This window comes from Artemia franciscana, chromosome 7 (genome assembly GCF_032884065.1).
Source record: "Artemia franciscana chromosome 7, ASM3288406v1, whole genome shotgun sequence".
Lineage (NCBI taxonomy): Eukaryota > Metazoa > Arthropoda > Branchiopoda > Anostraca > Artemiidae > Artemia > Artemia franciscana.
Genome location: NC_088869.1, coordinates 19,679,968 through 19,692,398, shown reverse-complemented (window position 1 = coordinate 19,692,398; position 12,431 = coordinate 19,679,968). Strand labels below are relative to the sequence as shown.

The following is a 12,431-nucleotide window of genomic DNA, read 5'->3' as shown; positions in this document are numbered from 1 at the left end:
TTATATTTCTCTACTGGCATTTTTCAACCTTTTACTTACTACTGGTTTAGTACCATCGTCATTCTATATTGGCATAGTTACGCCTATTCCTAAGAGCGGAAAAAAAGACTTGCCATCTTGTAGTTCCTGGAGGCCAATTACTAGGGGTTCTATGATTGGGAAAGTGTTTGAGTTGTGTTTGAAGGATCTTCTTGAAATTCTTGACACTGGTTCTAATCAAGTTGGTTTCAAGAGAGGTTTGGGATATGACCACGCCCATGCATCTTTCAGCAAAGTTATTGAAGAAGCGAGAATCTCTGGTCAACCGCTATACGCCCTCTTGATTGATATCAAATGGGCCTTTGATAACATTTCTCATGCATCCGCTCTGCTCACTTTAATCCATGCTGGATTGCCCCTAGCTTTCATACGAGTCCTTCGCTCTTGGTATTCTGGTTTAAAGATCCGTATCTGTCCGAGTTCGTCTTCATCTCAGTCCAAATTAATTCAAGTGGGTAGAGGAATTAGACAAGGAGGAATTATTTCGCCTTATATAGTCAATTCTTGTTTAGCTACTGCCCTTAATTCTCTTTCCTGCTCTTTTGTTTCATTATCTCGAAATCTGTCTTACATTGCATATGCTGATGACATTATCCTTCTAAGCCGGTCCAAGTCTAGTCTTGCTTCTAATTTTAATATTTTAATTAATTGTTTAAAAGGTTTGGGCCTTTCAATCAGTTTTGAAAATGTCAATTTTTTGTTGTAAATTGTTTAGAGGATAATGTCAGGGCGACTCTCGATTGCGGCAATGGTGCTATTTTTCAGTCGTCGCCAATAGTCACTTCTTTGGGATTACCTTATGCTGCTTCGAAAAGAGATTTCAAACCAGTACTGGTTCAGCATTTTCAGATGAAACTACGCAAGGCATTCGGTCTTTTAATTCGTTTTCGGGGTCTTTACCGCCGGGACGTCCTTGGTCGTATGTATAGCGCTGTTGCTCTGCCTCACGTATTTTTCCCGTCCCTCCTCTTCAGACCTACTGATCTTTCGCCCATTAAAGTTTCTTATTTTAAATTTTGTAATTTTTTACTTGGTTTCCCCCTTTCTTTTAGTAACACTGAGATTGTTTAAAAGCTTAATGTGAAGGATACTGTAGTCTGTATAAAGAAAAAATATAAAACATTTGAAGATAAGGCGAAAATTAACCTTTTAGGTCACAATTTATTTCCGTTTTTTAGTAACAGTTCTGGCTCTTCATTATTTATAGGCTAATCTATTTAGCAAGTGTTTTTGTATCTTTTTTTTTAAGTATTTGATCAGTATTTGATAGGTTTTGATTGTAAGTGTTATCATTTGTTTTTTCTTTATATTATATTGTAGCGTACTCCTCCTTTTTTTGAGGAAAATAAAGAAAATAAATAAATAAATAAATCTGGTCGGGTCCCTGATACGCCCGCCAAATTTCATCGTCCTAGCTTACCTTGAAGTGCCTAAAGTAACAAAACCAGGACCGACAGACAGACCGAGAGAATCTGCGTATGCTATATGTCACTTGGTTAATACCAAGTGCCATAAAAACCTTGTATACCCTTGGGGCATTACTAACAACCCCTACCCTCAGATTCTGGGGAATTTTATCAACCCCTAATACCTTATTATATGATCTTTGGACTATTTTTGAATAAATTGCTATCTCAAAATTTGTATCGCATGCATTTGTGGAAAATTCGACGTAGGGGGACAACCCCCGATCACTTTGACTCATACAAAGGACACTAGAACATCTGATTTCCAATCAAATAAGCCCCCTCCAGAGTTTCTACGACCATGCTTTTCACATAAACCTTATAAGCCCTCGGGGCATAACTTTCAACCCTTGCGCTGAGGTCATATGGAGGAGGGTTGTCATCCTAAAAGACAAAATTTCCAGACTTTTCAACTACGCTGAACCAAACGCTTATATCATGGGAATTTATGGGTCTGGGGGAGCTTGTTGCCCTATATTCACTTTGACTATTAAAAGGGAATAGCCCTTTCCATTTCCAATCGAACGAAACATTTTTGAAGTCTCTATGACAAGAAATGGCCGGCTCAAAATTTCTATCAGGTTTATTTCAGGAAAATACGAGGAGCAGTGGGGGGGTATCAACACTCCGATCACTCTGAATCTTAAGAAGAATACCGGAAGATTGAGCCCCCTCCAAAGTTTATATGATCACCCTTTCTATATAAGCCTTATGTGCACCCAGGGCATAACTTACAACCCTTACACTGAGGGTTTTGGGGAATAGTTTCTAGGGTTAGCCAAAAGCGAACATATAGGAAAGATAATTACCTTTTTGGAGCGTTGTTGGACCCTGGGTATCAATTTGATATCAATAGCTACATCAAAAGAATCGCATTTTAATGCTGATTTCAAATATATAAGTTTCATCAAGTTTAGTCTTACCCATCAAAAGTTACGAGCCTGAGAAAATTTGCCTTATTTAGGAAAATAGGAGGAAACACCCCCTAAAAGTCGTACGATCTTAACGAAAATGACACCATCAGATTCAGCGTCTCAGAGAACACTACTGTAAAAGTTTCAAGCTCCTATCTACAAAAATGTGGAATTTTGTATTTTTTGCCAGAAGACAAATCACGGGTGCGTGTTTATTTGTTTTTTTTTTTTTTTTTTTCAGGGGTCATCGTATCGACCAAGTGGTCCTAGAATGTCGCAAGAGGGCTCATTCTAATGGAAATGAAAAGTTCTAGTGCCCTTTTTTAGTGACCAAAAAAATTGGAGGGCATCTAGGCCCCCTCCCACGCTTATGTTTTTCCTAAAGTCAACGGATCAAAATTTTGAGATAGCCATTTTGTTCAACATAGTCAAAAACCATAAAAACTATGTCTTTGAGATGACTTACTCCCCCAAAGTCCCTGGGGGAGGGGCTACAAGTTACAAAATTTGACCAGTGCTTACATATAGTAATGATTATTGGGAAGTGTGTAGGCGTTTTCAGTAGGATTTTTTTGGTTGGGAGGAGGGGTTGATAATAGGGGGATAGGCTGGGGGAGCTTTCCATCGAGGAATTTGTCATGGTAGAAGAAAATTTCCATGAAGGGAGCGCAGGATTTACTAGCATTATTAAAAAAAAACAATGAAAAAAGAAATATGAAAAAGTTTTTTTCAGCTGGAAGTAAAGAGCAGCATTAAAACTTAAAACGAACGGAAATTATTATCCACATGAGGAGCTCACCTCCTCCTAATACCCCGATCTTTACGCTAAAGTATTTTTAGTAATTTCAACTATTTATTTTACGGCTTTGGTGATCCAGGGGTCATTCTTAATGAATTGGGACAAAATCTAAGCTTTAATGTAAAGAGCGAGGTACTGACGAGGGGGCGAACCCCCTCATATATGTAATAAAAACACGAGAATACAAAACTTCTTTACGTAAGCTAATTTATAAGTTTTAATAACGTTTAAACATAACAGTAAAAAAACCTTAGCGTAAAGAGCGGGGCGTTGATGAGGAAGCAGCCTCTTTGTATATTACATAAAAAAACTAGGTTTTTTAACTGAAAGTAAGGAGCGACATTAAAACTTAAAACGAACATAAATTACTCCGTACATGAAATGGGTTGTCCCCTCCGCAATCCCTCACTCTTTACGCTAAAGCTTTTAATTGTTTTAAAAAGCAAAATTGTGGCAAAGAGTCAAACTTTTGCGTAAAGAGCGAGGGATTGCGGAGTGGACATCCGGCTCAATTGTAACCAAAACTCTAAAAAATTGAATTTTGATATAAATAGCTACATCAAAAGAATCGCATTTTAATGCTGATTTTAAATATATAAGTTTCATCAAGTTTAATCTTAGCCATCAAAAGTTACGAGCCTGAGAAAATTTGCCTTATTTAGGAAAATAGGGGGAAACACCCCCTAAAAGTCGTAGGATCTTAACGAAAATGACACCATCAGATTCAACGTATTAGAGAGCCCTACTGTAGAAGTTTCAAGCTCCTATCTACAAAAATGTGGAATTTTGCATTTTTTGCCAGAAGACAAATCACGGGTGCGTGTTTATTTGTTTTTTTTTTTTTTTTTTTTTTTTTTTTCCCAGGGGTGATCGTATCGACCCAGTTGTCCTAGAATGTTGCAAGAGGGCTCATTCTAACGGAAATGAAAAGTTCTAGTGCCCTTTTTAAGTGATCAAAAAAATTGGAGGGCACCTAGGCCCCCTCCCACGCTAATTATTTTCCCAAAGTCAACGGATCAAAATTCTGAGATAGCCATTTTATTCAGCGTAGTCGAAAAACCTTATAACTATGTCTTTGGGGACGACTTACTCCCCCACAGTCCCCGTGGGAGGGGCAATAAGTTACAAACTTTGACCTGTGCTTACATATAGTAATGGTTATTGGGAAGTATACAGGCGTTTTTTCTACATTCTCATTCTAACGGAAATGAAAAGTTCTAGTGCCCTTTTTAAGTGACCAAAAAAATTGGAGGGCATCTAGAACCCCTCCCACGCTCATTTTTTTCTTAAAGTCAACGGATCAAAATTTTGAGATAGCCATTTTGTTTGGCATAGTCGAAAATCTTAATAACTATGTTTTTGGGGATGACTTACTCCCCCACAGTCCCTGGGGGAGGGGTTGCAAGTTACAAACTTCAACCAGTGTTTACATATAATAATGGTTATTGGGAAGTGTACAGACGTTTTCAGGGTGATTTTTTTGGTTTTGGGGGTAGGGTTGAGGGAGGGGGCTATGTGGGAGGATCTTTCCTTGGAGAAATATGCCATGGGGGAAAAAAATTCAATGAAAAGGGCGCAGGATTTTCTAGCATTACTATAAAAAAAAACAATGAAAAAATAAACATGAAAACTTTTTTTCAAATGAAAGTAAGGAATAGCATTGAAATTTAAAACAAACAGAGATTATTACCCATATGAAGGGTTCTAAAAATACTTTAGCATAAAGAGCGAGGTATTTAGGAGGAGATAAATACCTCGCTCTTTATGCTAAAATATTTTTAGTGATTTCAACTATTTATTCTACGGCCTATTTGATTCAGGGGTCATTCTTAAAGAATTGGAACAAAACTTACGATTTAGTGTAAAGAGCGAGGTATTAACGAGGGTACAAACCCCCTCGTACACATAATAAAAATATAAGAATATAAAAGTTTGTTACGTAAGTTAATTCTTAAGTTACGTATATTTTTTACTAATAAAAACGTTCGTTGAATATTACAAGTTCTAGTAGCCTTTTTAAGTAACCGAAAAATTGGAGGGCAGCTAGGCCTCCTTCCCCACCCCTTATTTCTCAAAAATCGTCTGATCAAAACTAAGAGAAAGCCATTTAGCCAAAGAAAAATTAATATACTAATTTCATTTCAATAATTTATGCGCGGAGAGCCAAAATCAAACATGCATTAATTCAAAAACGTTCAGAAATTTAATAAAAAAAACTAGTTTTTTTAACTGAAAGTAAGGAGCGACATTAAAACTTAAAACGAACAGAAATTACTCGGTATATGAAATGGGTTGTCCCCTCCGCAGTCCCACGCTCTTTACGCTAAAGTTTTTAGTTGTTTTAAAAAGTAGAATTGTGGCAAAGAGTCAAACTTTAGCGTAAAGAGCGTGGGACTGCGGAGGGGACAACCCATTTCATATACGGAGTAATTTCTGTTCGTTTTAAGTTTTAATGTCGCTCCTTACTTTCAGTTAAAAAAACTAGTTTTTTTTATTAAATTACTTATTATGATGATGTTTTTTAGACTAGAGTAGCCAAGATCCAGGGTATTTTTATCGCAGTTGTAAAAACTTTAGAAGGATAGGAAGATAAATCTGCGAACCAAGATTAGAATACTGGAAGCTACAGTAATGACACCAGTCAGGCATACAATCTTAAATTGTAAGAAACATGCTTAAATATTACTCGATTTAAAGATTAAAATAAGAAATAATATGAACTCTGGAAATACGGTAATTTCTTTCTTTACAACAGTGAATTTCAAGCTATGATACAAATTATAAAGCTAGTCTATAGTCGATGATCTAAAGTTAGCTGTATATATATATATATATATATATATATATATATATATATATATATATATATATATATATATATATATATATATATATATATATATATATATATATATATATATATATATATATATATATATATATATATATATATATATATATATATATATATATATAAAGTCGAGCGCTCTACTAACAGAATCACACCTCTGATAATTTAACAAATTTTTGATGTGTTTTATAAGATTTTTGTAGCCCCCCCCTGGCACGTACGAGGAGGGGGTGAGCTCCAGGCCCGCCCCCGAAATATTATGTCTTTTATTTTCCCATAATATTCTGATACTTTTCACAGAATAAGGGATTTGAAAGATTCGGGCTCCCTTCCTGAGTAAATTCCTGCGTACGTGCCTGACCCCCCCCCCCCCAAAAAACAAAAAAAACTAATTCACAGAAGAAATCCGTTGGATAAGGCCTTTAGTATCTACCCCTGAGCATTACCACAATGTCGTCTGTGTTGCCTCGTTGAAAATTGTGAAAATCAAAAAGCAAAACTAATTAGTTAAATTTAAAATATTTTCTGCCGCAAAAATTCAGATACCAAGAGTCAATTGATTTCGGTAAACAATTACGCCTACACAAGAAATCTAACGTATTTTTTTATCGGGCAGGGAGACAACTACTCCCTCTAGACCCCAGTTCGCCCCCCTGACCTCTGATTACCCCTCCAGCTGAAAAAAAATTTCTGCCAAAAATGCTGTCAAAACTTCATAATCAAGCATGAAGATAAACAGTTCAGCTTTCCGATAAACGGGTCTTGTCAGAGTTTCATGTAACGAATAGTAATTTTCTGACTTGGCAACTGATTTTTAAGATTGTCCGTTGAGCAAATTCCGTTGTCGACAGAAGCATTTATTGATTTTTTTTAAATACGCAGTTGGACCAAGTGCAAATTATACATGCCAAGAGTTTTAACTGATCAGCTGTATTCTATTGTCGGGGAATTTTGTTAGAGGCGTTAATTACACGGTAGGGTATGTTGCTTCGAGTTCTAGTTCCCTGAGTCAAACATGATGGAGAGAAGCTACCCCCCCCATCCCTGATATACTCTTTTCCCGAAACCCATTCAGTTGCAATAGTGAGGTAGTCATTTTGTTACCAATATTCCAAAATTCGTATAACAATGTCTTTAGGGTGGACTGAATCCCCTAGAGCAAATGTGTAAGGGTTGTAAGTTATGCCCCGGGGCATATAAAGTTTTTATGGAACATTTATGTATAAACTTTGGACTGGATGGAGCTCACGCCCCCCAAGCTCCCTCGCACGCGTGAGTCGTTACGTGCCGTATTAGTTATGCGCCATTGTAGCTGTGTCCCTGTGTCTCACCTGTGAATATAGATATATATATATATATATATATATATATATATATATATATATATATATATATATATATATATATATATATATATATATACTAGCTGTTAGGGTGGCGCTTCACACCGAGTTGGTGGGGCGATTCGCACCCCCCCAAGCCCCCCCCGCGCGCGTAAGTCGTTACGCGCCATATTAGTTACGCGCCATTGTAGCTGTGTCCCTGTGTCCCACCTGTGAATAGAGATAGATATAAATATATATTTTTAACTACGTAAAACATGCGAATATACAACATTCTTCGCTGTCCCATTGTCTGTGCATATAAATAGCATTTATATTCTCTGTGTCCCGGTCGTCATTTGTGTCCTGGTGTCCCAGTTTGTAATTTCTCTTTGAGTGTCCCGGTCGTCATTTGTGTCCTGGTGTCCCAGTTTGTAATTTCTCTTTGAGTGTCCCTGTCGTCATTTATATTCCCTGTGTCCCAGTGTCCCGGTCGTCATTTGTGTCCCGGTGTCCCGGTCTGTAATTTCTATTCAAACAATCCCTGTGTCTCAGTCGTCAATTATATATCCTGCCTGTGCCCCCGGCGTCCCCGTTGTAGTTGTGTCCCTGTGTCCCGGTCGTCATTATATTCCCGGTCGTGATTTGTGTCCGGGTGTCCCAGTCTGTAATTTTTCTTTGAGGTTCCCGGTCGTCATTTATATTCCCTCTGTGACGGTCGTCATTTGTGTCCCAGTCTGTAATTTATCTTTGAGTGTTTTTTCTTTTTAGTTTTTTTTTAGTTTTTTATATTTTTTCAGTTTTTTTTCTTCTTTATTTTTCAGCGTCACTATGAAGTACATATCGCCGAACTTTTGTTTTTTAACTTAAATCTGGTAGGCATTGATGACCTTATCCAAGTCAAAATCCCAAATCCAATCATCATCGCTATCATTTTCAGTTTTGATATGTTTTGACTCTCGCTTTCCAAGTGGATTTTCATCTAACTCCGCGGTTTTGCGTTCTTTAGCCGCAAGCCTGTTTTCTTGCTGTTCTTGTGATTCCTCGGCACGCTTTCTTTTCTTACTTTCTCTATCAGCTGCAAGCCTGTTTTCTTGCTGTTCTTGTGATTCCTCGGCACGCTTTCTTTTCTTACTTTCTCTATCAGCAGCAAGTTTTTTGGCATAGACTCTTTGAGCAGCTTCCTCGGCTGTTGCCATTGTAGGTTCTTCAGTCATTTTACAATTAAACATTTTTCCGTGAACGCATGTCTTAAATATCTTGAATGACGTCACCGTCAAAGCAAAAATGACGACAACTAATTTCATGACGTCAGTCAACACAGAAACATGACGTCACCTGATCCAGAGACAGACAGACAACTTATTTTTATATATATATATATATATATATATATATATATATATATATATATATATATATATATATATATATATATATATATATATATATGTGTGTGTGTGTTTTTAACTACGTAAAACTTGCGAATAAACAACATTCTTCGCTGTCCCTTTGTCTGTGCATATAAGTACATTGTCAGGTTTACCGATTCTTGAACATGCAACATATAATTGTCCATGGGAAATACAATCCGTATTCAGATTTATACCGTATTTTTCTAATCATTGCCCTTGAGCTTTGTTGATGGTGGTCGCTAATCGAATATTCCCTGTGTCCCCGTCATCATTTCTATATCCCCCCTGTGCCCACCCTGGCCTTACCGTTGAAGTTGTGTCCTTGTGTCCCGGTCGCCATTCGTGTCCCGGTCTGTAATTTCTCTTCAAGTGCCCCGGTCGTCATTTATATTCCCTGTGTCCCAGAGTCCCGGTCGTCATTTGTGTCCCAGTCTGTAACGTTATCTTATAATGACATCATACACAAGGCCTTATGTACTGATAATGACGTCATATGCGGACAAACTAACATACATACAACTTATTTTTATATAGATAGATGTTATAATGGCAGCGCACACATAGGGTGTTACGTAATGTCGGCACACACAGGAGTTTTTTCGGGATTTAATTTTTTCAAGATTTCATTTGTTCTTTCAAACCGTTTTTCCTTCAGTATTTCATTTTCATTCAAAATGTTTTTTCTTCTTTCAGGACGTTTTTTTCTGTTTTTTTTTTTTTTTTTTTTTTTTTTTTTTTTTTTTTTTTTTACAAAAATAAAGATTTTTGTTGGCATTAGGATTCGAAAAACGTTCTCCTTCAATGGAATGGAGCGTTAGACAGGTGAACTATGAAAGTATTTCTAATTTTATTATTTGGATAACCCTTTCTATGGAATAACCTATTCGACATGTGTAGAAATCCCTTGTCAAACAGTTCGTGGTAACGAACTGTAGTAAGCAGCCACCCGGCTAAATAGTAAACGAAATTCTAAAAAACGGAATCTCGACGCTAAAAGATACATCAAAAAATTGAATTTTCATGCTGATTCTAAATATATAAGTTTCATCAAATTTAGTCTTTGTCATCAAAAGTTACGAGCCTGAGAAAATTTGCCTTATTTTGGAAAATAGGGGGCAACATCCCCTAAAAGTCATAGAATCTTAACGAAAATCATACCATTGCATTCAGCGTATCAGAGAACCCTAGAGCAAAAATTTCAAGCTCCTTTCAACAAAAATGTGGAATTTCGTATTTTTTGCCAGAAGACAAATCACGGGTTTGTGTTTATTTATTTTTTTTTCCCAGGGGTCATCTTATTGACCAAGCAGTCCTAGAATGTCACAAGAGGGCTCATTCTAACGAAAATGAAAAGTTTTAGTGCCCTTTTTAAGTGACCGAAAAACTTGGAGGGAACCTAGGCCTCTTCCCACGCTTATTTTTTCCCAAAGTCAAAGGATCCACATTTTTAGATAGCCATTTTGTTCCGCATAGTCGAAAACCATAGTAGCTGGGTATTTGGAAATGACTTACTCCCCACAATCCGTGGGGGACGGGCTGCAAGTTACAAACTTTGACCAGTGTTTACATGTAGTAATGGTTATTGGAAAGTATACAGACGTTTTCAGAAGGATTTTTTTTGTTTGGGATGTGGGGTTGAGGGGAAGGGCTATCTGGGAGGATCTTTTCTTGGAAGAATATGTCATGGGGGAAGAAAAATTCAATGAAAAGGGCGAAGGATTTTCTAGCATTACTATAAAATAACAATGAAAAAATAAACATGAAAACGTTTTTTCAATTGAAAGTAAGGAGTAGCATTGAAACTTAAAACGAGCAGAAACTATTAAGCATATGAGGAGTTCTAAAAATACTTTAGCATAAAGAGCGAGGTATTTAGGAGGAAATAAATACCTCGTTCTTTATGCTAAAGTATATTTAGTAATTTCAACTATATATTCTACGTTCTTTCTGATTCAGGGGTCATTCTTAAAGAATCGTTACAAAACTTTTGATTTAGTGTAAAGAGCGACGTATTAACGAAGTTACAAACCCCCTCGTATACATAATACAAATATAAGAATATAAAAGTTTGTTACGTAAGTCAATTCTTAAGTTACGTATATTTTTTACTAATAAAAACGTTTGTTAAAAATTAAAAGTTCTAGGTGCATTTTTAAGTAATCACAAATTGGCGGGCATTTAGGCTTCCTCCCCCACCCCTTATTTCTCAAAATCGTCTGATCAAAACTAAGAGAAAGCCATTTACCCAAAAAAAGAATTAATATACAAATTTCATTTTAATAATTTATATGCGGAGAGCCAAAATCAAACTTGTATTAATTCAAAAACCTTCAGAAATTAAATAAAAAAAAATAGTTTTTTTAACTGAAAGTAAGGAGCGACATTAAAACTTAAAACGAACAGAAATTTCTCCGTACATGAAATGGGTTGTCCCCTCCGCAATCCCTCGCTCTTTACGCTAAAGTTTTTAATATAATTTAAAAAGTAGAACTTTGGCAAAGATTCAAACTTTAGCGTAAAGAGTGAGGGATTGCGGAGGGGACAACCCATTTCATATACGGAGTAATTTCTGTTCGTTTTAAGTTTTAATGTCGCTCCTTACTTTCAGTTAAAAAAAACTGTTTTTTTTTTATTTAATCGCACTTACTAGAACGATTAAAGGGTGTATATATGTTTCCAATTCCTTTCACATGAAAGCGCACAAGATTCACAATACTATTGATTTTTGTTTTATTAGATGCACCTGCCTGTTACAGCGTTATTAATTTTCTAAAGTGACCTAGACAGATTAAATTAGCTACTTAATCTGTGGTATGTTACATAGCATAGTAAGAGCAAAAAATCTCACGCCACCATGACAATATGTGATTGGTCAACCGTTGAGCAGCCAATTCCAGAGGGGGAGGGGGCTTGTTATTAGAGACAAATTTAAGCCATATTAAAGTTTTTTTCTGAGGTGACTTAATGAAAATACCTAATTTCTTTAACTGGGCGTTAGATTCCATTCCCCCACCGCAGAAAAATTCATTTAACACTTCCCACCTTAATTTTAAATCGTAAAGGATGTGAGTTAAAGAAACTCACCTCACCATGTCACACTTTTCAATTATCTATTGTCAATGACCAGCCATAGATTGCCATGGAGGCAAACACATACAAAATCTTGAAATTTGCAGAAATTGGAGTGGAATTGGTGGAATTGGAAATATGGAATCGGGTACAGAAGTAGGGCAACCTGAACTGAATCACCCGGAGCCACATTTAGAGTTGAGATCGTAGCGGGCATTTTGGAAACTAGAATCGGTTGAACCGGGGTGGAAGTCTGCAAAATCAGAGTTATTAACCGTTGTATCCGGGGTTCAGAAGCAGGGAAGTGGAAATGGTGATCGCTTTATTAAAAAATATCTAAAAAGGTCTTAAAATGATGAGGGGTACCAGAGAGGAAGTCATAGTGTGGCACGGTGGCGTGAAATAACTTGGTTTACCACGGAGGGCTGGCTTGCCAAATCATGAAAAATTAGATTTAATGCATAATTTTTAGCAGAAAAATATTTAGAAAGTGTCCTAGGAATGATGAGGAGTGCCAGAAGGTGCCAGAGGGATAGGCAGGATGTGACATGTTGGT

At 36.6% G+C, this 12,431-nt stretch overlaps 1 protein-coding gene across 1 annotated transcript in view; it reads left to right on the top strand.

The window, feature by feature from the left end:
- The window catches only part of LOC136029618 (fasciclin-2-like), a 128,590-nt gene that overhangs the window by 56,432 nt on the left and 59,727 nt on the right, over positions 1-12,431 (top strand). The gene's annotated exons all lie outside the window — the stretch shown is intronic.